The following is a 21,272-nucleotide window of genomic DNA, read 5'->3' on the forward strand; positions in this document are numbered from 1 at the left end:
GTTAAGGTTAGGGTAGGTATAAGGTTAGGTATAAGTTAGCAGTGAGGTTAAGGTTTAGGGCTAAGGTATAAGGTTAGGTATAAGGTTAGCAGTGAGGTTAAGGTTAGGGCTAGGTATAAGGTTAGGTAGGTATAAGGTTAGCAGTGAGGTTAAGGTTAGGGTTAGGTATAAGGTTAGGTATAAGGTTTAGCAGTGAGGTTGAAGGTAGCTAAGGTAAAGTTAGGTATAAAGGTTAGCAGTGAGGTTAAGGTTAGGGCTAGGTATAAGGTTAGTATAGGTTAGCAGTTGAGGTTAAGGTTAGGGCTAGGTTCAAAATCTGATTTAAGAAGAGAAGCTACATTTTAGAACTTCTGATTTTGTAACTTGGCCAGACAGTGATGACTCCACTATGCTGAGGCATGCAGTGAGCGATAACTACTGAACTTTGACCTTTGATTGAATGACCTCTCACTGACCTCTCAAACAGTTCCGTCTATCAGTATCATTGGTTTTATGGGCTAATAAGCCAACACTTGATAGCGCAATCTAAACCAAAATATATACTTTTCAAATTAAATAGGCAAATTGTAAATAATTGAAGAATAGAAAGTAACAAAAAATAATTGTAAAACAATAATAATACACAACAGGAATGATAACAGTTAATATTAATGATGACAGTCTTACTAACACTGTAAAAGGGTACAGTTTTCAATGTTCTGCTTATGTACAGGTTGTTCTACTGGCTTTGTATCAGTGACTGTACAGTAGGCGTCATTAACAAGAGAATCCACCAGGGGGCACGATGACACAATGAAAAGAAAGGAAACACGAGAACTCCAAGGCTATGTTTACAAGGGCAGCCCAATTCTGATATTGTTTTACTAATTGGTCTTTTGTTCAATCAGATCAGCTTTGAAAAAGATCTGCTGTGAAAAGATCTGATTGGTCAAAAGATGGCTGTGTGTAAACGCAGCCTAAAATAATCAATATTAGACTGCATAAAATACAGGAGATATTTGTGTATAAATAGATGTGTTATTAAATACAGACGTATATAGTCACCGAAACAAGTTCTTTCATTAGAAATGTTGACGCGTCCTTAAACAGTATTGTTGGTTCCAGGAGTTACCATGAGGATCCATAGGGCAGGTGAAGTGGGAGGGGCCTTCCCCACTCCATCTGGCCACACCCCTTCCCATGGTCCTCTGCTCTGAGCCAGTCTGTCACCACAGAGAGACGTCCATGAGGTCATCCAATATATGGACAGAACTATCAAGCGTTTCCTAGGAAACTGTATCACGGTAAAGGAAACTGTACCAGAGAGAGTACAGACAGGGCTCACTAACATTCTAGTTCAATATACTGAAAGTGGAGCACGGCTATGCTAAGTATATTGAACAAGATATAAACGCAACATGTAAAGTGTTGGTCCCATTTTTCATGAGCTGAAATAAAAGACCACAGAAATGTTCCATATGCACAAAAAGCTTATTTCGCTCTAAATTTTCTGCACAAATGTGTTTACATTCCTGTTAGTGAGCATTTCCCTTTGAAAAGATAGTCCATTCACCTGACATGTCTAGCATATCAGGAAGCTGATTAAACAGCAGGATCATTACACAGGTGCACCTTGTGCTGGGGACAATAAAAAGTCACTCTAAAATGTACATGTATACCACATGTAACCACGCCAGTCCAGGACCTCCACTGCCAGCTTCTTCACCTGTGGGAGGGTCTAAGACACGCCACCTGGTCAGCTGATGAAACTGTGGGTTTGCACAACCGAATAATTTTTGCACAAACTGTCAGAAACCGTCTCAGCGAAGCTCATCTGCGTGCTCGTCATCCTCATCAGGGTTTGGACCTGACTGCAGTTTGGCGTCGTAACAGGCTTCATTGGGAAAGTTCGCATCTTCGATGGCCACTGGCACACTGTGCTCTTCAGGGTTGAGTCCCGTTTTAAACTGTACCTGGCAGATGGCAGACAGCGTGTTTGGTGTCGTGTGGGTGAGCGCTTTGCTGAAGTCAACGTTGCGAACAGAGGTTCCCATGGTGGTGGTGGGGTTATGGTGTGGGCAGGCATAAGCTACGTACACAAACACAATTGCATTTTATCGATGGCAATTTGAATGCACAGAGATACCGTGACGAGACCTGAGGCCCATTGTGGTGCCATTCATCCGCCGCCATCACCTCATGTTTCAGCATGATAATGCACGGCCCCGTGTCGCTAGGATCTGTACACAATTCCTGGAAGCTGAAAATGTCCCTTGTTCTTCCATGGCCTGCATACTCACCAGATATGTCACCCATTTAGCATGTTCGGGATGCTCTGGATCGACGTGTACGACAGCGTGTTCCAGTTCCCGCCAATATCCAGCAATTTGCACAGCCATTGAAGAGGAGTGGACAATATTCAACAGGCCACAATCAACAGCCTGATCAACTCTATGCAAAGGAGATGTGTCGCCGCTGCATGAGGCAATGGTGGTCACACCAGATACTGACTGGTTTTCTGATCCACGCCCCTCCCTATTTTTTAAGGATCTGTGACCAACAGATGCATATCTGTATTCCCAGTCATGTGAAATCCATAGATTAGGGCCTAATGTATTTATTTCAATTGACTGATTTCCTTATATGAACTGTAACTCACAAAACCTATGAAATTTGTGCATGTTGCGTTTATATTTTTGTTCACTGTATGTTTGTAGTGTGTGTCTCTATGGATGTGTGTTCTCTGTGGAAGAAGGTCTTGCTCTGCCTGTCCTGTATTTCTGCCTGTCCTATTCTGCCTGTCCTGTGTTCCTCTCTCTCTTCTTTCTCTGTGACTCATCTCTTACTCCTCCCTGGAACTTCCTGTTCTTGAAGGACAGGTGTCAGTGGTCTGTTGCCATGAGCACGAGGTCTTCATGGCGACCCATCTCCTCCAGCACGGCAGCCAGGCGGCCGAGGTTCCCGTCAGGGAATGTTGGGCCTCCCAAAGGTCCAGAATCACCCCCGTAGGACTGGATTTAGTGGCCAAAGTAATTCAAATACCTGATATATATATATATATATAGAGAGAGAGAGAGAGAGAGAGAGAGAGAGAGAGAGAGAAGAGAGAGAGAGAGAGAGAGAGAGAAAGACAGAGAGACAGAGACAGAGAGAGACATCAGAGAGAGACAGAGAGAGAAAGACAGACAGAGAGAGAGGCAGAGAGTAGAGAGACAGACAGAGAGAGAAAACAGACAGAGAGAGAGGCAGATAGGTAGAGAGAGAAAGACAGACAGAGAGAGAGGCAGAGAGAGAGAAGACAGAGACAGAGAGAGAAAGACAGACAGACAGAAAGAGAGGCAGAGAGGTAGAGAGACAGAGCGAGAAAGACAGACAGAGAGAGAGCAGAGAGGTAAAGAACAGAGACAAGAAGTAAGAGAACAGAGACAGAGAAAGACAGACAGAGAGAAGAGCAGACAGAGAGAGCAGAGAGTAGAGAGACAGAGAGAGAGAGCAGAGAGGTAGAGAACAGAGAAGAAAGACAGACAGAGAGAAGGCAGAGAGGTAGAAACAGAGAGAGAAAGACAACAGAGAGAGGCAGAGAGGTAGAAAGACAGAACAGAGAGAGAAAGACAGAACAGAGAAGAGAGCAGAGAGGTAGAGAGACAGAGAGAGAAAGACAGACAGAGGCAGAGAGTAGAGAGGAACAGAGAGAGAAAGACAGACAGAGAGAGAGCAGAGAGGTAGAAGACAGAGAGAAAGAGAGACAGAGAGAGAAGACAGACAGAGAGAGAGCAGAGAGGTAGAGAGACAGAGAGACAGAGAGAGAGGCAGAGAGCAGAGAGTAGAGACACAGAGAGAGAGGCAGAGAGTAGAGAGACAGAAGAGAGAGAGCAGAGAGGTAGAGAGGCAGAGAGAGAGAGAGTAGAGAGACAGAGACAGAGAGAGAAAAACAGACAGAGAGAGAGCAGAGAAGTAGAGAGACAGGAGAGAGAGAGAGAAAGACAGACAGTGAGAGAGGCAGAGAGGTAGAGAGGACAGAAAGAGAGAGAGAGAAAGACAGACAGAGAGAGAGCAGAGAGGTAGAGAGACAGAGAGAGAGGCAGAGAGGTAGAGAGGACAGAGAGGTAGAGAGACAGAGAGAGAGAGAGAGAGCAGAGAGTAGAGAACAGAGAGGTAGAGAGACAGAGAGAGAGGTTATATTGAGTTTGCATACTCTGCCTGTGCTTTATGACTATCCAGTGTCATCGTTTAAATGAACAAAAACAAGTTAAAAAGAGACAGTCAAACATTAAATGGTCAGAACTACTTTCATCCAGCTCTGAGCTCTCTGAAAGATAGGGAGAGGTGGAGTAAGGGTGTGGGTGAGAAAGGATAAGAGGTGAGGAAGGGGGAACGATGGAGGTAAAGTCCTCCCTCCTGCTGCTGGTCTAACTCCTACTGCTGTCTGTGATAAGGAGCCCCTACTGGAGAATAAACACCCAGTTATATATAACACACACACACACACACAGATCATACGGTCCCATTCCATACTCACCGGTCCAGGTTGAGTTGTGTGCCAGCATCCTCCAGTCGTTCCCTCGTTCTGTGGGCATCCAGGCTGCCACAGAGCTTCTGTCTGATGGAGAGGGAATGCGGAAGGCATTGGGCCCCACCAGGGTTTGATGTTACTGGCCGGGTCCAGCAGAGACGTGTCGATTACTCTGGTGTCCTGGAAGAGGGAGAGAGAGACTGATGTCAGTACAGATAACAACTATTTGAATTGAGTGAAATTATATATTTGGGAGAAGATTGTTGAGCTAGTGTTACAAGTTCTCATTCGAAATTAGCGCATGTATTCATAACATTTTTTCCAGACAGCTATAGTAGTACGGTCTAGACACGCTCAGAGAGAACAGGAGCTACGCCTAGCCTCTAGTCGCGATAGTGAGATCTAGACACGCTCAAGAGAGAACAGGAGCTACGCCTAGCCTCTAGTCGGATAGTGAGGTCTAGACACGCTCAGAGAGAACAGGAGCTACGCCTAGCCTCTAGTCGGATAGGAGGTCTAGACACGCTCAGAGAGAAACAGGAGCTACGCCTAGCCTCTAGTCGGATATTGAGTCTAGACACGCTCAGAAGAACAGGAGCTACGCCTAGCCTCTAGTCGGATAGTGAGGCTAGACACGCTCAGAGAGAACAGAGCCTACGCCTAGCCTCTAGTCGGATAGTGAGGTCTAGACACGCTCAGAGAGAACAGCGACTACGCCTAGCCTCTAGTCGGATAGTGAGGTCTAGACACGCTCAGAAGAACAGGCGCTACGCCCTAGCCTCTAGTCGGATAGTGAGTCTAGACACGCTCAGAGAGAACAGAGCTACGCCTAGCCTCTAGTCGGATAGTGAGGTCTAGACACGCTCAGAGAGAACAGGAGCTACGCCTACCTCTAGTCGATAGTGAGGTCTAGACACGCTCAGAGAGAACAGGAGCTACGCCTAGCCTCTAGTCGGATAGTGAGTCTAGACACGCTCAGAGAGAACAGGAGCTACGCCTAGCCTCTAGTCGGATAGTGAGGTCTAGACACGCTCAGAGAGAACAGGAGCTACGCCTAGCCTCTAGTCGGATAGTGAGTCTAGACACGCTCAGAGAGAACAGGACTACGCCTAGCCTCTAGTCGGATAGTGAGTCTAGACACGCTCAGAGAGAACAGAGCTACGCCTAGCCTCTAGTCGATAGTGAATCTAGACACGCCAGAAGAACAGGAGCTACGCCTAGCCTCTAGTCGGATAGTGAGGTCTAGACACGCTCAGAGAGAACAGGAGCTACGCCTAGCCTCTAGTCAGATAGTAAGACCAGGGCTAGAGCAAAGCACTCTATCCACTGTGCCCTGTACAATCACAGTTTCAATTATCTCTTACTCAACCATTCTCCTTGTGAGGGGGTTGTCAGAGTGCGATTGGAGTGATTACTCCCTTAGAGCTGTGCTCTGTGTGGAGCTATGAAAAATAAAAGAAGTCATAAAAGACAAGCTCTCACAGAAAGGGCAGCGAGTGCAGCAGGCTCAAGGCTCACTGTCTGAGTAAAATAGTTCACTGACAGAAGACTAAACTCTCACTCAACCCCTGACAACCAGGAGGGACAAAGACATGGAAAAAGAAAGGAATATACGATATAACAGCAGCCTCAACTCAAGTTAGCAGTACATCAGTTAGACTAAATCAAGTTAGTCTGATTTGTCTGAGCATGCATGCATGATTCAGCAAATACAGTGCCTTCAGGAAGTATTCACATCCCTTGACTTTTTCCATATTTCGTTGTGTTACAGCCTGAATTGAAATTAATGAAATTGAGATTTTGTGTCACCGGCCTACACACTATACCCCATAATGTCAAAGTGGAATTATGCTTTTAGAATGTTACAAATTAATAAAAAAATAAAAGCTGAAGTGTCTTGAGTCAATAAGTATTCAACCCCTTATGGCAAGCCTAAATACGTTCAGGATTTAAAAAAATTGCTTAACAAGTCACACAATGAGTTGCATGGACTCACTCTGTGAGCAATACTAGTGTTCAACATGATTTCTGAATGACTACCTCATCTCTGTACCCCAGACATACAATTATCTGTGAGGTCCCTCAGGCGAGCAGTAAATTTCAAACACAGATTCAACCACAAAGACTAAGAAGGTTTCCCAATGCCTCACAAAGAAGGACAGCTATTGGTACTGTAGATGGGTAAGCATTGTAAAGTTATTAAGCATTGTATAGTTATTCATTACACTTTGGATGGTGTATCAATACACCCAGTAACTACAAAGATACAGGCGTCCTTCCTAACTCAGTTGCCGGAGAGGAAGGAAATTGCTCAGGGATTTCACCATGAGGCCAATGGTGACTTTAAAACAGTTAGAGTATATGGCTGTGATAGGAAAAAACTGAGGATGGATCAACAACATTGCAGTTACTCCACAATACTAACCTAAATGACAGAGTAAAAAGAAGGAAGCCTGTACAGAATAAAAATATTCCAAAATATGTATCCTGTTTGCAATAAGGCACTTAAGTAATTCTGCAAAGAACGTGGCATACTTCATGTCCTGAATACAAAGTGTAATGTTCGGGGCAAATCCAACAACATCACTGAAGACCACTCTTCATATTTTGAAGCATGGTGGTGGCTGCATCATGTTATGGGTATGCTTGTCAACGGCAATGACTAGGGAGTTTTTTTTTAGATAAAAAGCAAAGGTATACAGCTAAGCATAGGCAAAATCCTAGAAGAAAACCTAGTTCAGTCTGCTTTCCAACAGACACTGGGACACAATTTCACTTTTCAGCATAAACGCAAAGCCAAATCTACACTGGAGTTGCTTACCAAGATGACATTGAATGTTCCTGAGTGGCCTAGTTACAGTTTTGACTTAAATCGTCTTGAAAATCTATGGCAAGACTTGAAAATGGCTGTCTAGCAATGATCAACAACCAACTTGACAGAATTTGAAGAATGTTTTAAAGAATAATGTTCAAATACTGTACAATCCAGGTGTACAAAGCTCTTAGAGACTTACCCAGAAAGACTCACAGATGTAATCGCGGCCAAATGTGAGTCTAACATGTTTTGACTCAGGGGGTTGAATACATATCTAATCAAGATATACTCGTGTTTTATTTGTCATATTATTATTATTAATTTTTACAAATGTTAGAATTTTTCTTCCACTTTAACATTACAGAGTATTTTGTGTAGATCGCTGACAAAAAATGGCAATTAAATCAATTTGAATCCCACTTTGTAACCCAGGTCTGATATACTTCATTAGTTCACTTTATGTATGTACTGTATCTGGATACAGTACTATTTCCATACCTCTGAGAGGGTGGTGTTGAGCTGGAAGATCTGTCCCTCCCCCTCCACCTGTCGAACACACAGCTTACAGGCCAGGTCTACGGTGCTGGGACAGAACCTCTCCAGGGTGAAAGTACAGTGGAGGTTCCTCTGGGACCCAGACCACACCTGCTGGAATGACAACTCCTGGGGAGAGAAGGGGGTGGGGGTTATACTGGCACCAAGGGTGTTTGTGTATGTCTTTACATTCCGTGTGTGTGTGTACCTGGTACTTGGCTAGTAGCTTGCTTTTCCACAGTGTGTGTGGGACATCGTGGATGGACAGTCGCAGGTTGTGGGTGCTGTCCTTGAAGTTGAGTGTCTTTGGTTCATCCAGGAGTTTCCCTCCCATCTGTTTCTCCATCTGCAGAACCTCCTACAGATACACAGAGACAGACACACAGAGACAGACACACAGAGACAGACACACAGAGACAGACACACATCGACAGGTACACAGCAACAGACACACAGCGACAGACACATAGCGACAGACACACAGCGACAGACACACCGCGACAGACACAGAGACAGACACAGTGATAGAGACACACGGAGACAGACATACAGTGACAGACACACCGCGACAGACACACATCGACAGACAGCCAGCAACAGACACACAGCGACAGAAACATAGCAAAATAAAAGTTTAGATATGACTGTGGAATGAATCACACAATCACCATATACTCATTTATCGGAATTATGTGTTGGAACTTCCTATAAAATGTGTTTGCTTTTCAAATCAGGCTTTGAACATAATTTCAGCAGGCATTATGTACCTACCAACCATGTGATAACCCATCTATAAACATACACAAAATGTTACATTCACATCTACATTCAACATGATCATTCTTAATCTCATTACTCATTCCCAAACATAATAACCGGGTCCTATTCTCCTCCTTAAAGTAGTAATGAGACCTTGTCTTTCTTCACTGAAGGTGGAAGGAGGTGATGGGGGAGGAGGAGATAGAATAAATATGGCTCATATTTTCAAGGGCACGGCACCATTTCTCTAGGAGCAGCTTGGCCTTGGAGATTAGATTCAAATGCATGTGCTCATTTTCTCTTGTTACTGCACACAAACACAGCACCCACTGCTTACCTGCCTACCACACTGCATCTGCTGGCTACTCAACACACACAACACACACACCACACACACACACACACACACACACACACACACACACACACACACACACACAACACACACACACACACACACAACACACCACACACACACACACACACACACACACACACACACACACACACACACAACACACACACACTCTTACTTTGAATGAGTCCTGTGTGTCATCCAGGCAGTAAACTCTAATGTGGTACTCAAGGGCAGGGCAGGTGACGGGGCCGAAGATGGCCAGTTTGAGTCTCTTGGTGGTGGCCACGCTGCAGGACTGGCCCACCAGGCAGTATGTCCCTAGGGTCTCTGTCAGGATGTGACATGCCTCCTCATCCATCTGGATGTAACAGGGAGTGGTGAAGTTCTCCTCTCCTACCACCACCTCCTAGAGAGAGAGAGAGAGGGGGGGGGGGGGTGAGAGAGTGTGTGTGTGTATGTGTGTATCCGTATATAAGTGCCTGCCTACATACGTGTGTAAACATATGTCTGTAACAATAGACCAACATGTATGAGGTAATGTATAATGTCCCTCTCCTAGTGACAGTGCTCGATGGATCATGTCAGAGCATATTCCTGTTTCATTACTGGTGTCTGGGTCTAACTGAGTCTAAGAGGATCCTGCTGGGATCTTTATCCTGACGCTCCTATGAGCAGCACACCACCCTGGCATCCATTCAGCACATTATGAGACAGATAGACAGAAGAGGAATGACAGTATTTCATAGTGTGTGTGTGTGTGTGTGTGTGTGTGTGTGGTGTGTGTGGTGTGTGTGTGTGTGTGTGTGTGTGTGTGGTGTGTGTGTGTGTGGTGTGTGTGTGTGTGTGTGTGTGTGTTGTATGTGTGTGTGTGTGTGTGTGTGTGGGTGTGTGAGTGTGTGTGTGACAGTATTTTCTATGAGCCAGTCTGTTTAACACAGTATTATAGCTGGTCATTAGGGTCTGGTCCTGTGGTTCGGTATGAGTGTTCCACATGGGGGATAATTATAATATATAGTCGAAAACTGGGCTAAACTAGCCTCACCACACACACACACACACACACACACACACACACACACACACACACACACACACACACACACAACACACACACACACACAACACACACACACACACACACACACACACACACCACACACACACACACACACTACCACTAATAGTGTTTACAGTATATACTGTTGTTTATTCTCCACACAGTCGATCCTAATAGACCTACTACTGTACATACCATTTTCTTTTCCAAATGATATGCTGTTTATACACACCGCATATTTATATTGGACTCTACTCTGGATTGTTAATTTGACTTCATGTGTCGTTTCTTGATTCCTAGTTTAGATGTTGATTATTTGTGTATTGCATTGTATTGATAGACATTCTGCTGCCCTGTTGGAGCTAGTAACATCAACATTTAGCTGCATCTGCTATAACACCTGCAAACCTGTGTACGCGACCAATACATGTTGATTTTGATTTTGCACAAACGTAAACACACACACACGCGTAAACACACACACACACACACACGCGTAACACACACACACACACACACACACACACACACACACACACACACACACACACACACACACACACACACACACACACACACACACCACACACCACACACACACACACACAACAAGGCACACATAGGGAAGTGATTTATTTACTCAATTCCTCACTCAATTCATCACGGCCAACATTCTACACTCCAGAAACACACATATTCCATCATCAATCATGATGTGGTGACAGTGACGTGTGCAGAAAGACTCAATGAGGAGAGACTTACTGAGGCAGAGAGAACACCTGTTACTCATAACTCTCTGCTATCTCTCATCCACACACACAACACACACACACACACATATACAAACACACACATACAAACACACACACACACACACACACACAGCACACCACACACACACACACAAAAAAACAAACCAACCACACACACACACACACACACACACACACACACACACATACACACACACATACACATACACTTGCACCCATGCTCCCATGCACGCGCACGCACCCACCTATCCACAAGTCTCCTGCTGTGCTTTCACACACACCGACACCGACACACACACACACACACAAAAACATACACACACACAAACACATACACACACTTTTCTCTAACAGCTCCCTTTGCTGGACATTTCCAATGAGATATGATTATTCACACTGGATGATGGTAATATATTACACTACATGGCTCTTTGAACATCTCATTCCAAAATCATGGGCATTAATATGTATTTGGTCCCCCCTTTGCTGCTATAACTGCCTCCACTCTTCAGGGAAGACTTTCCACTAGATGTTGGAACATTGCTTCGGGGACTTGCTTCCATTCAGCTACAGGAGCATTAGTGAAGTTGGGCACTGATGTTGGACGATTAGGCCTGGCTTGCAGTTGGCGTTCCAATTCATCCCAAAGGTGTTCGATGGGGTTGAGGTCAGGGCTCTATGCAGGCCACTCAAGTTCTTCCACACCGATCTCGACAAACCATTCTGTATGGACCTCACTTTGTGCACAGGGGCCTTGTCATGCTGAAACAAGAAAGGGCCTTTCCCAAACTGTTGCCCCAATGTTGGAAGCACAGAATCATCTAGAATGTCATTGTATGCTGTAGTATTAAGATTTCCCTTCACTGGAACTAAGGGGCCTAGCCCGAACCATGAAAAACAGCCCCAGACCATTATTCACTTCACAAAAACAGCACTTACAGTTGACCGTGGCAGCTCTACCAGGGCATAAATTTGACGAACTGAACATCCTATGACTGTGCCATGTTGAAAGTCACTGAGCTCTTCAATAAGGCCATTATACTGCCAATGTTTGTCTATGAAAATTGCATGGCTGTGTACCCGATTTTATACACCTGTCAGCAACGGGTGTGGCTGAAATAGCTGAATCCACTAATTTGAAGGGTTGTTCACATACTTTTGTATATATAGTGCATTTACCCAGATGCTGAATCTCTCTCACTATGTCTGTCTGTCTGACGTCTGTATGTCTGACGTCTGTATGTCTGACGTCTGTCTGTCTGTCTGTCTGAAGTATGTCTGTATGTCTGACGTCTGTCTGTCTGTCTGAAGTATGTCTGTCTGTCTGACGTCTGTCTGTCTGACGTTTGTCTGTCTGTCTGAAGTATGTCTGTCTGTCTGTCGTCTGTCTGTCTGACGTTTGTCTGTCTGTCCTGAAAAGTATTGTCTGTCTGTCTGTCTGTCTGTCCTGTCTGTCGTCTGTCGTCTGTCTGTCTGTCTGTCTGTCTGTCTGTCTGTCTGTCGTGTCTGTCCTGTCTGTCTGTCTGTCTGTCGCTGTCTGTCTGTCTGTATGTCTGTCTGTCTGTCTGTCTGTCTGCCTCTCTATGGGGAGAATTAGAAGGGATAGCTACCATTTTCTGTCATAGAAAACACAATATATCACCAGTCCTATGTGTGTCGTTGGCCTCAGCTCAGTGGGAAGAGAAGCTCATATAAAGCAACTAGCCGTCACCTCAGGATATTACCATCCACATAGCTGACAGGCTGAGATATAGTCAATACTTATTTTTCTGTTTAAATGCTTTCACTCCACAATCTTGTTTTATTGGCTACCCAGAGCCAATCCGTCAAAGTCATGTCCTGTACAGTATGTAGCCCACAATAAGACTGTATATTACAGATGTTTTTGTTTTTCTTGCAAATCTGAAGGTTTATAAGTATCTTTGTCAACAGAGCTGACAAAGAGAGTCCAAGGCACATCTAATAAAGTTTCTCTCAGGACAGGCAGTTCTTCTGTTTTACACAGTAGAACGAACGGCTAAAAAAGACTCAAGCTAGTCTCTCAGTACCACATCAAACCCACATCTCTCTCAGAGTCACTCACAGTCTCTCTCTCCCACACTGACTGCAGAGGGGTCAGGTGGTCAAAATATACAGAGATCTAGTTTATCTTTCCAACACACAACCCTGAACCCTAAAACCCACCGCTTTCAAAAGTCTGAATCTACAATTCTAAGAATCTAAGAAATAATACAGGAATCTAGTTTATCCTATCAATAGTGTTCTATACAACCTTCAATTAAAATAAACCCCACTGCTTTCTATAGACGTGTCTGACGGGATGTAGGAATCTAGGAAATAATACAGGAAGCTAGGAAACTAGCGTTCTTCCAACACCCTTATACCTAACCCTTAACTAGTCTTCACCCCACTGCTTTCTGTAGGACTATATCTTAGTGAAACTCTGACAGAAACCCACAGACCTTGAGTGGTAGAGCAGGGCTGTATCAGCTCTGATGGGATGAGAGGCTAGAGGCTGTTGCCAAGCAGCTGAAGGATTATAGAGCCAGGCCAGGGCTGTGTATGAGAGGATGGGAGTATCAGTGCGTGAGTTGACAGGCCAGTGATGACCAGGCCAGATGCACTGCTCTGACAGCTCGCTCTGGAATGGAACCATTTCAGTGTTTTACATCGACACCCAAATACATCCCTTCACATGTCAATACTACAGAACCCCAGGGACTAGTCTAACTGACAGTAAAATGAACAACCAGATGATTTCCGAACAAATTATGAAGAATAATTGATAGGAAATGTATTTAGCTTAACAACTACTGACAATTGTATTATATTTCACATATTAGAGTAGAATTCAGCACCCCAAGCTAAGGAAAAAGAAGGCACCTTTCATCTGCAGCACGACTCAACTGCAAGGGAAAGAATGAGTGTGTAGGAGAGTACTATTAAACTGAGAAAGTGTGAGTTTGTGTGTGTATCAGAGATATTACATGTACAGTGCATTCGGAAAGTATTCAGACCCCTTGACTTTTTTCACATTTTGTTATGTTATAGGTTTATTCTAAAATGGATTAAATAGTTTTTTATCCTTAGCAATCTACACACAATATCCCATAATGACAAAGCTATTTTTTTGTTGCGAATTCATAAAATAAATAATTACGCACATTTACATAAGTATTCAAACCCTTTACTCAGTAATTTGTTGAAGCACCTTTGGCAGCGATTACAGCCTCGAGTATTCTTGGGTATGACACTACAAGCGTGGCACACTTGTACTTGGGGAGTTTCTCCCATTCTTCTCTGCAGATCCTCTCAAGCTCTGTCAGGTTGGATGGGGAGCGTCACTTCACAGCTATTTTCAGGTCTCTCCAGAGATGTTAGATCGGGTTCAAGTCCGGGCTCTGACTGGACCACTCAAGAACATTCAGAGACTTGTCCCAAAGCCACTCCGCGTTGTCTTGGCTGTGTGCTTAGGGTCGTTGTCCTGTTGGAAGGTGAACCTTCATCCCAGTCTGTTGTCCTGAGTGCTCTGGAGCAGGTTTTCATCAAGGATCTCTGGACTTTGCTCTGTTCATCTTTCCCTTGATCCTGACTAGTCTCCCAGTCCCTGACGCTGAAAACATCCCCACAGCATGTTGCTGCCACCACCACACTTCACCGTAGGGATGGTGCCAGAGTTCCTCCAGACGTGACGCTTGGCATTCAGGCCAAAGAGTTCCATTTTGGTTTCATCAGACCAGAGAATCTTATTCTCATGGTCTCTCGGTGCCACTCCAAATGGGCTGTCATGTGCCTTTTACTGAGGATTGGCTTCCATCTGGTCACTCTACCATAAAGGCCTGATTGGTGGAGTGCTGCAGAGATGGTTGTCCTTCTGGAAGGTTCTCCTATGTAAACAGAGGAACTCTGGAGCTCTGTCAGAATGACCATCGTGTTCTTGGTCACCTCCCTGACTTAAGCCCTTCTCCCCTGATTGCTCAGTTTGTCCTGGCAGCCAACTCTAGGAAGAGTCTTGGTGGTTCAAAACTTCTTCCATTTAAGAATGATGGAGGCCAGTGTATTCTTGGGGACATTCAATGCTGCATAAATGTTTTGGTACCCATCCCCAGATCTGTGCCTCGACACAATCCTGTCTCTACGGACAACTCCTTCGAACTCATGGCTTGGTTTTTGCTCTGACATGCACTGTCAACTGTGGGACCTTATATAAACAGATGTGTGCCTTTCCAAATCATGTCCAATCAATTGAATTTACCACAGGTGGACTCCAATCAAGTTGTAGAAACATCTCAAGGACGATCAATGGAAACAGGATGCACCTGAGCTGTAATTTCAAGTCTCATAGCAAAGGTTCTGAATACTTATATAAATAAGGTATTTCTGTTTTTTATTTTTAATACATTTGCTAACATTTCTAAAAACCTTTTTTCGCTTTGTCATTATGGGGTATTGTGTGTAGATTGATGAGGAAAACATTTAATGTATTCCAGTTTAGAATAAGGCTTTTTGGAAAAAGTCAAGGGGTCTGAATACACAGGTGGTGGTGGTGGTGGTGGAGGTGGTGGTGGTGGTGGAGGTGGTGGAGGTGGTGGTGGTGGTGGAGGTGGTGGAGGTGGTGGATGTGTGTGTGGTGGTGGTGGAGGGGGGACAATGTTACCAGCTCTAAGGAGGTGTTTCTAGTGCAGAGGCGTTTGCAAGGCTGCATCTGCCTTCTGCTACTGCAATTAAACCATTATGTTTGTATGTGTGCCTGTTTGTATGTGTGCCTGTGTGTGGCCTTGTGTGTGTGTGTGAGTGTGTGTGTGTGTGTGTGTGTTGTGTGTGTGTTGTGTGTGTGTGTGTGTGTGTGTGTTGTGTGTGTGTGTGTGTGTGTTTGTTTTGTGTGTGTGTGTGTGTTGTGGGTGTGTGTGTGTTGTGTGTGGTGTGGTGGCGTGCGTGCGTGCGTGCGTGCGTGCGTTGTGTGTGTGTGTGAAATGCCAGCATGCTATTCCCTATAACCGTTCTTACACAATCCTCTGTCTCTAATTCAGCTTGTGCTGTGTGCAGACTGAACAACACTAACCCAGCGCAGGCTGTATGTATGTATGTATGCAGGCTGCTTTACTCTCCCTGCTATCAGAGATGCAGTAGCTCATCCCATTCTCCGCTCCAGGCCTGGGCAAAGGCCGGCCCGGAGGACGTATCCGGCCTGCAACCTGATTCAGTACGGCCTGCGGAATCATGCTTAGATCACATAAAGAATTTGCGATAGTAATGTTTTGAAAATTAAAAGCCCAATGAATACTCGCCTTCGTGTAATGATTTAACTCCCAGTGCTTGTGGGACATTTATTTTGGAGACACACAAAAATAACAACTGCATGAGGACAGACAGTGCCTGACAGGCTGACACACACGTCACAGATACAAATAGTAGCTAGTTAGAAATTGTGCAAAAGTATGTTTTTCAAAGATTTCAAAGAAAAGGAAAGTAGATAATGAATGTAGGGTGTTCCAGCAAGAGTGGACATCGAAATAGTTCTTTATTGAGGTATCAGGGAAAGCTGTGTGCTTAGTGTGAAAAGAGACCATCGCTGTCTTCAAAGACTGCAACTTGTCCTGACACTTCCAGACAAAGCATGCAGAGAAATATAGGAACGTCTTCTGAGCAGAGGGCAAGCGCATCGAAAGAGTTGCTTTCTCAGTTGCAAAAGCAACAAGGACTTTTCACAAAACTGTATTCAGCAAACGATGGAATTGCGAGAGCTAGCAATGTACTGTCCCACAAAATTGCTAAATATAGCAAGCCATTCGCTGAGGGCAAATTAATTAAAGAATGTTTAATTGACTCTGCAGCAATACTTTGCCCTTGACAAGAAAGAGCTGTTTGAAAATGTTTCCCTGTCAAGATGAAGAGTGACACGGCGTGTTGAGGACATCACAGAGAATATGGAACAACAGTTGAATAACAAGGTAAAGGATTTCACCTATTTCTCCGTGGCCCTGGATGAGAGCAGTGATGCACGTGACACGGCGTAGATGTTGATATTCTTACGAGACATCATTGAAATTACAGAGGAGCTTGCTCCAGTGCAGTCAATGAAGAGCAAAACCACAGGGAAATATTTATTGGAGGAGGTTAATAAGTGAAAAGTTAGGAAATAAGTTTGGCCTTTTGAAAAGAATACAAGATCAAGTGACTGAGCTGAACTCAGATCATAAAATAATTTTCCTGCTTTGCATTTTTCATCAGGAGGTGCTCTGTAAATGTGTTCTGAAAATGAGAACATTTGACATGTTTCTACGAACATTACGGATACTTTTTGGAATTTTCATCGAACGGAACGAGGGTTTGGTTTTCTGAACATAACGCGCAACCTAACGGGCGTTTTTTTGTTATAAAAGTAATATTTATCGAACAAAAATAACATTTATTGTGTAACTGGGAGTCTCGTGAGTGCAAACATCCGAAGATTATCAAAGGTAAGCGATTCATTCTATTGCTTTTCTGACTTTCGTGACCATGCTAATTTGGGGCTAGCTGTTCTAGCATTGATTGATACACTCACAAAAGCTTGGATTGCTTTCGCTGCAAAGCATATTTTCAAAATCTGACACGATAGGTGGATTAACAACAAGCTAATCTGTGTTTTGGTATATTTCACTTGTGATTGCATGATTATAAATATTTTTAGTAATATTTTGCGCCCTGCAATTCAACGGTTGTTTAGGAAAATGATCCCGCTAAAGGGATCCGTAGCGCAGAGAAGTTAAAAAGGGTGTGGGACCTGAAGTTGGAGATTGCTGAGATCTTGCAAATGAAAGGAAAATAAACTCAGTAACAAAAGAAATCCCCCTTTTTCAGGATCCTGTCTATCAAAGATAATTTGTAAAAATCCAAATAACTTCACCGATCTTCATTGTAAAGGGTTTAAACACTGTTTCCCATACAAAAGAAAAAGAAAGACGCCCAGGGTCCCTGCTCATCTGCGTGAACGTGGCTTATGCATGCTGCAAGGAGGCATGAGGACTGCAGATGTGGCCAGGGCAATAAACTGCAATGTCCGTACTGTGATACGCCTAAGACAGTGCTACAGGGAGACAGGATAGACAGCTGATCGTCCTCGCAGTGGCAGACCACGTGTAACAACACCTGCACAGGATTGGTACATCCGAACATCCCACCTGCGGGACAGGTACAGGATGGCAACAACAACTGCCCGAGTTACACCAGGAACGCACAATCCCTCCATCAGTGCTCAGACTGTCCGCAATAGGCTGAGAGAGGCTGGACTGAGGGCTTATAGGCCTGTTGTAAGGCAGGTCCTCACCAGACATCACCGGCAACAACGTCACCTATGGACACAAACCCACCGTCGCTGGACCAGACAGGACTGGCAAAAAGTGCTCTTCACTGACGAGGGGTGATGGTCGGATTTGCGTTTATCGGCGAAGGAATGAGCGTTACATCGAGGCCTGTACTCTGGAGCGGGATCGATTTGGAGGTGGAGGGTCCGTCATGGTCTAGGGCGATGTGTCACAGCGTCATCGGACTGAGCTTCTTGTCATTGCAAGCAATCTCAATGCTGTACATTACAGGGAAGACATCCTCCTCCCTCATGTGGTACCCTTCCTGCAGGCTCATCCTGACATGACCCTCCAGCATGACAATGCCACCAGCCATACTGCTCGTTCTGTGCGGGATTTCCTGCAAGACAGGAATGTCAGTGTTCTGCTATGGCCAGCGAAGAGCCCGGCTCTCAATCCCATTGAGCACGTCTAGGACCTGTTGGATCGGAGGGTGAGGGCTAGGGCCATTCCCCACAGAAATGTCCGGGAACTTGCAGGTGCTTGGTGGAAGAGTGGGGTAACATCTCACAGCAAGAACTGGCAAATCTGGTGCAGTCCATGAGGAGGAGATGCACTGCAGTACTTAATGCAGCTGGTGGCCAAACCAGATACTGACTGTTACCTTTGATTTTGACCCCCCCCCCCCCTTTGTTCAGGGGCACATTATTCCATTTCTGTTAGTCACATGTCTGTGGAACTTGTTCAGTTTATGTCTCAGTTGTTGAATCTTGTTATGTTCATACAAATATTTACACATGTTAAGTTTGCTGAAAATAAACGCAGTTGACAGTGAGAGGACGTTTCTTTTTTTGCTGAGTTTATGTGGATTTCCCTTAACTGCAAGATAAAGAATGGTTGGCTGATTTTGCCTTCACCGTGGACATCATGGCCCTCATGAATGAACTGAATTCCAAACTACAAGGGAAGGGCCTTTTTTCACATCAGCTGTACAGCCTTGTCAAAGCCTTCAAGGGAAAATTACTCCTCCTGACCCGCCAAGTAGAAGCCAACAATCTCACCCACCTTCTGACACTACTAGTCTGTTCGATATCAGGTGACCAGTGGGAGAAGTATACAACGCTGCTGCGTGCTTTGAACTGTGAGTTTTCTCCTCGTTTTGAGGATTTCAAAGTGTTGGAAAAAGACATGCTGTTGGTTTCTTCTCCTTTCACCTTCAATGTGGATAACGCTACCACTGACCTGCAACTTGAGCTTATCGATCTTCAGTCTGATGCAATGATTTGAGAACTATTCAAAACAATGTCACTGATGAGGTTCTATGCATTTCTCGATTAACAAAACTTTCCAAAGATTAGGAGTCATGCTCAGAAGATATTTGTACTGTTTGGGTCAACCTATGTATGTGAACAGACATTTTCAGTGATGAAATATAACAAGTCAAGGCACAGATCATCTCTTACTGACTCTCACTTCTCAGCAACCCCGTGCATAGCGACGTCAGAAACTATACCTGACTTCACTGATTGAGTAGTTTAAATGTAATGTTGAGCTCTCCCTCTTTCTGGTGTTTTTGTTCCTACCCGTTAACAAGAGTTCTGTCTGTAGTGCTGAATGGACAGTGTGCTTTTCCCTCCGTGTAGTTCATTGCATGTTTAATAATGAAAATACCTACCAAAAGGAGAACATGGATGTGGTTTATTTCTGTGCATGTTAAAAAAGTTAAATAAGTAGCATATTGTATCTGGACGTGATTTACAATAGATATATCTGTCAACACAGTCATATACATTATGTATAATCCTGTAATATGATTCTGGCCCGCGATAGCAAAAATATATTCTAATGTGGCCCTCCATGGAAAATAATTGCCCAGGCCTGCTCTACTCTGTTAATCCCCACGGTCATCCTACCTCATGTCATTTATCCATTATAATTCTGCATTAGTTCTTTCCCTCCAACTTTGTCTTGTCTTTTTCCTCAATATTGCATCACCTTTTCCAGTACCATCTTCAATCTCCACACACATTGGCAGGCACAGCAACATGCCACTCACCTCCCACTGGGCCTGCTGTGATTGGCTCTTGAGCTGGATCAGCCAATCCTCGGCTGAATCACTATTGGCCTCAGCACAGTGGTGCATGGTGATGATGACTGGGCGAGTCAGGAGGGCCCCTGGGGGGCCACAGCTCACCACTGAACTCAGCACTGTCTGGCAGTCATCGACTGGGGGTCTGGGGGAACACACAGACACACAGGTTAGACGTGTTGTGACAGTGTGGGTAGTGTCTGTAGGAGATGTGTGTGCTGACCGGTGTAAACAGCAGAGCCAGAAGGGAAAAAATGTATTGTAGTTACCTCATGCTGTCCTTCCTGTGAACGGTCACGTACATCTCATACACTCTACCCTGTGGGACAGCCCCCGCTGGAACTAGGAGACTCACCCCTGTGGAGACAAGACACACCGCGATCACACACACTCTAGTCACACACACACACTGTGGTCACACACACTGTGGTCACACACACTTTAGTCACACACTAGTAACACACACACACACTAGTCAGACACAGTCCAGTCACACACACTGTCTGTCCAGCCCTGCACTGACCTCCAGCCCTCCCTGTCATGCTCACTCTGTCATTCTGTGTTTAGTGTTTATCCCCTACCTAGGCCCATGCAGACAGACAGCCTGCCAGTCAGACCGAGAGAGAGAGACAGACAGAGCGACAGAGAGACAGTAGAGAGGCATCCTGAGGCCAAAACAACCACAGTCCCCAATCACTTCCCCTTCCCTGTCTCTTACTGTAGTTTAAACACTGCCTCACAATGCCCCCTAACAACATTATATGGTAGATTAGAACGTATGTGATTTAAATGTTCTCCATCTGTGTCTGATTTGATTTAGTAGGATCCCCATTTGCCTTACTGGGGTCGACACATAACGAAAAATACATTACACACAAAATAATTTACTGCTTGCTCTGTTTTTTCAACTTGTTGGAGTGTAATGATTCCTGTAATTATTTTTTGTTTATATCACTTGTATCTATTATCTACTTCACTTGCTTTGGCAATGTTAACATATGTTTCCCCATGCCATAAACCCGTAGAGCGAGAGAGAGAGCGAGAGCGAGAGAGAGAGCGAGAGAGAGAGAGAGACAGCGAGAGCGAGAGCGAGAGCGAGAGAGACTTTT

At 44.6% G+C, this 21,272-nt stretch overlaps 1 long non-coding RNA gene and 1 pseudogene across 1 annotated transcript in view; one reads left to right on the forward strand and one right to left on the reverse strand.

Annotated features, from left to right (window-relative positions):
- The window catches only part of LOC139029469 (uncharacterized), a 9,291-nt gene extending 8,922 nt beyond the window's left edge, over positions 1–369 (forward strand). The window contains exon 3 of the long non-coding RNA XR_011481786.1: positions 291–369. This is a non-coding gene — a long non-coding RNA (uncharacterized lncRNA). The remainder of the gene's footprint in view (positions 1–290) is intronic.
- Positions 370–599: 230 nt separating this feature from the next.
- Positions 600–21,272, reverse strand: part of LOC111980018 (netrin receptor UNC5C-like) — a 172,883-nt pseudogene continuing 152,210 nt past the window's right edge.

The sequence above is a fragment of the Salvelinus sp. IW2-2015 genome, linkage group LG20, assembly GCF_002910315.2.
Source record: "Salvelinus sp. IW2-2015 linkage group LG20, ASM291031v2, whole genome shotgun sequence".
Classification (NCBI taxonomy): domain Eukaryota; kingdom Metazoa; phylum Chordata; class Actinopteri; order Salmoniformes; family Salmonidae; genus Salvelinus; species Salvelinus sp. IW2-2015.